General features: G+C 41.2%; 1 long non-coding RNA gene across 1 annotated transcript; it reads left to right on the forward strand.

Moving 5' to 3' along the window:
* Positions 1-224: 224 nt before the first annotated feature.
* Positions 225-4,066, forward strand: LOC128584009 (uncharacterized). The gene is made up of 3 exons (XR_008379615.1): positions 225-239; positions 1,941-2,060; positions 3,793-4,066. It is a non-coding gene; the product is annotated as an uncharacterized LOC128584009 (long non-coding RNA).
* Positions 4,067-4,482: the final 416 nt, after the last annotated feature.

Below are 4,482 nucleotides of genomic sequence, written 5' to 3' on the forward strand. Positions count from 1 at the left end.
TGGGAAGCTCCAAGTCTCTTGAATCCAATTCTCTAGGGGAGTTTTACTCCCATATATTCAGGTCATTGATCCTGCAATAACAGCCTCAAGTCATTTCTCCAGGGAAGGAAAAGTATCTGCTGAACTGTACAAAGAGTAGCAGCCCTCACTTCCAGGGTCTCGGAGACCCGGAGAAGGATTGCTGACAGGGGCACAGATCGCCATCGTGGTGGAGAAGTTTGAAAGAGTAATCGAAAAAGGTAAGTTGCTGCTTTTCCTGACATTTACTTAAAAAAATTTGTTTTTTTACTTACTTATTAAAAAAAAATTTTTTTTTGGCTGGGTCTGGGTTTGAACCTGCCACCTCCGCGGCATATGGGGCCGGCACCCTACCCCTTTGAGCCACAGGCGCCGCCCTACTTATTAAAATTTTTATCCACAGATCCTGTGAGTAGCACATAGGCCTGAAAAAATGAGAGCAGGCAGTACCCATTCTCTCACGCCCACCTGTTTTGACCTTGAAATGTTTTTTTTTCCTTTTATTAAGTCATATACACATAGATCATAAATACATTTATGCATATGTGGGGTACAATGTGTTGATTTTTTTAATACAATTTGGAGTGCTTACAGGAAACTAATTAATGTAGCTTTCGCCTCATTTACTTGATTCTTGTGTTAAGACATGTTCTATACTTGATAGATTTGACTTGTACCCTTGGCAATATGCTCCATAGGTCTGGTCCCGCCGTTTACCCTCCCTCTATCAAACCTCAATGTACTCAGAACTTTTATGAAACCAATTTATATTTACTCACACTTTCTTATGTCAGATAGATCACAACTATAGCCCAGGATGAAGGAAAGAAATGGAGTGGGAAGGGGGAGGCTTGAAATGCCTCTTGAAATGGTTTGGGTAGAAACATGGCAGGCTGTTTGTTTGCCAGAAATATTTGAATACAACTTGAGGCTGCAAAGCAGGCCTGACTGAAAAAAAAAAAAAAAGACCGTTCATTTCATTTTTAGAGAATTAAGTATCCTTTTCTAATTAGGAAACTGATATTTTATCAGAATGCTCATTTCATAGGGCTTTTTCATCAACCACATGATAGATGTTAAAATGCTTTGGAAATAATAAAAGTAATAATGTCCATCGTGTCCTTAGAATTTCAACCTTTATTTTTATTTTTATTTATATTTTTTGAGACAGAATCTCAAGCTGTCACCCTGGGTAGAGTGCCGGGGCATCATGGCATCACAGTTCACAGCATCACAGCTCACAGCAACCTCAAACTCTTGGGCTTCAGCGATTTTCTTGCCTCAGCCTGCCAAGTAGCTGGGACTACAGGCTCCTGCTACAACGCCCGGCTGTTTTTTGGTTGCAGTTGTCATTGTTGTTTAGCTGGCGCAGACTGGGTTGAAACCTGCCAGCCTAGGTGTATGTGGCCGGTGCCCTACCCACTGAGCCACAGGCACTGCCCTCAACCTCTTCTTGAGAATGTTTGGGGGAAATGACTTTCCAAAGTATGCTACTCACCATATTAGTGGTACTTCTGTACCCCTCTGCCCTTTTTGGGGGTGGGTAAGGTAGGAGGGTACAAAGCTTAAATTTCTGTCTTTTAGACTTTGGTGTGAACTTGGTATAGAATGTCTTTATTCTTTTATTTATCAAGAAGAGTTATTTTTAAGCTGCTTGTGGTGGCAGGTGCTTGTAGTCCCAGCTACTCGGAAGGCTGAGGCAAGTGGATCGCTTGAGTCCAAGAGTTTGAGGTTGCTGTGAGCTATGACACCATGGCACTCTACCCAGGGCACGGACTTTGCCCTGAGACAAAGACTTTGTCTTAAATATTTGAGGATTTGCAGCTGAATGGCTGATAAATAAGCTAATCAATACAAACTTTATAATTCAACAGTTATCTTCATGTTTATAGTTTTAATCATGCTTTTATTGTATTCCACAGCCGGATAGTGGATGAACAGTTCAGAGTTTGTGAAAACCTTATGTGAATTGTTCATCTTCCTCACTGCGTGCTGGCAGCGTGTAAGATGTGACTTATATTTCTTGCTTCCATTTTATAAACGTAAGCGAAGTAGAAAATTATTCAGTAAAGGCATTGTTAGTAGAAGAGCTGGGATTTAGGTTGAATCACTGTTGGGCTTGGCAAATTAATCTTTGCCCGAATGGTAGGTAGGTTCAAAATTTAGTAAATGATTTGTGACTCTTAACAGGAGACAGGTTATCATTAATTTGACCAGATGGTTAAACCCAATTTTATTAAAATATGTAGTCCTCTGATTCCCGTGAACTTTGACTCAGGCTTATCTTCTGTGCCAAATAAAATGGTCTCTCTGTTGTTAAAATGGCTGATAAATGCCAGGAGAATTCCCCTTCTATAAAGTGACATTGCAAATAAACACATTATTTTCATCTAATTGAGATTATACATTTTCATTGAATTTAGTAATAAATCTTTTAAAACCATAAATTCATATTATTTATTATGCCAGTAATGCATGAATTGATTCTTATCATAGAATATTCAAAGAATGCAGGAAAATCAAAGCCCTCTGGACACATTGTCCTAATCCTCTCTCTCCAATGACTCAGACCCACTGGTCCCCCTTTACTGTGTGCATTTACATTTAGATGTATATATGTAAGAATAGAAAAACATATTTTGTTTTTGTTTGGTATATGGATGTTTATATTTTAACATCCATGGGGTTATATTTACTTAGTAACTTTTTTTTTTTCTCCAGGAATATGTCTTAGAAATCTTTCCAAATCACTGCATGAGGACCTATATCATGGTTTAAAACCTGTATCTATCAGTTTAAAAAGTGGTATATTCTGTCTTACTGCTATTCTAAGATATAAATTTATAGTGTGTATTGCAGTTTACTTAGACATCTTCCAATTTTTTTTTTTTTTTTTGAGACAGAGTCTCACTATGTCGCCCTGGGTAGAGTGCTGTGGCACCATAGCTCATAGCAACCTCAAACTCGTGGGCTTAAGTGATTCTCTTGCCTCAGCCTCCCAAGTAGCTGAGACTACAGGTGCCCGCCACAAGGCCCAGCTATTTTTTATGTTGTTGTTGCAGTTGTCATTGTTGTTTAACAGGCCTGGCTGGGTTTGAACCTGTCAGCCTCTGTGTATGTGGCCAGGGCTCTAACTACTGAGTACGGGCACTGAGCTGTCTTCCAATTTTTTATCATTAGAGATAATGCTACAATGAATATCTGTATACATACCAAATTTGTAAGTGGAATTTTTGGATAAAGGATATATTTAGTCTGTTTGCATTGCTACAAAGAAAATGCATGAGGCTGGGAAATTTATAAAGGAAAGTGGTTCATTTGGCCCATGGTTCTGCAGACTCTACAAGAGGCCTGGTGCCAGCATCCGCTGGTGAGGGCTGCAGGGAGCTTCCACTTATGGTGAAAGGTGAAGGGGGGCCAATGGTCACAGGCAAGAGAAAGATAAAGTGTGTGTGGGGGTGCAATGCTCCCTTTAAACAACCTGTTCTGGTGTAAACAATTATAATAGAGGGAGGACCCATTCATCACCAAGGGGAAGGCACCTGGCCATTCATAAAAGATCTGACTCCATAACCCAAATACCTCCAACTAGGCCCCATATCCAACATTGGGTATCAAATTTCAACATGAGATTTGGGAAGGTATAAAGATTTTATTTTCTGGAACCAAGGGAAAGGTAGTAATAAGTTACATGTTGGCCACAGCGTATCTATTTTGTTTGTGATAAAAGAGATTCTGGTTTCTGTTTCTGTTTTCATGTTCATTTCCTCCTAGGTCCCCATAGGAGCCATATAAGTGCTCATCTGCAGCTGAAGAATACATCATTACTCAAAATAATTCTCTCCCAGGAGCGTGTGGGTTACAGAACAGTAAAGACACCAAACAATGCAGAGAGAAACCCACATGAATACCTCCTTTGGAAAGAAAGCTCCTTTGAATAAGATTGCCCTGGACAATCTTTTGTTCTCCCGTCCTGAGTTGGCAGAGGTGGCGGCAGACGAGGGAGTGGTGGAACCAACCGTGTATAATCTTCTCAGGAGCTAATGGGGGCCTAGGAGGCAGGAGGCAGGATCACATGCCCTGGCTTCTGGGAGGGACAGAGGCCCTGCTCAGAAGATAGTGTTCTGTGGCCTCCATGCCCCCAGAGGGAGATGCCCTGAGTCTCCTGGGCACTGGCCAAGTGAGCAGTGCCATTCTAGGCTGCCCCTTCAAGAGAAAGGGAATACTGTGTTAAAGTGGGTTTCTTCTGTCATTTCCCACTGACTTTGTTTTTGAGACAGGGTCTTGCTCTGTCACTCAGGCTGGAGTACAGTGGTGTCATCACAGCTCACAGCAACCTCACACTCCTAGGCTCCAGAGATCCTCCTGCCTCAGACTCCCAAGTAGCTGGGACTCCAGATGTCCACCACCATGTAGGATAATATTTAGAAATAAACATATCCTACATCGAGTACACAAAGTGAA

The sequence above is a fragment of the Nycticebus coucang genome, chromosome 1 (genome assembly GCF_027406575.1).
Source record: "Nycticebus coucang isolate mNycCou1 chromosome 1, mNycCou1.pri, whole genome shotgun sequence".
In the NCBI taxonomy this organism is placed as follows: domain Eukaryota; kingdom Metazoa; phylum Chordata; class Mammalia; order Primates; family Lorisidae; genus Nycticebus; species Nycticebus coucang.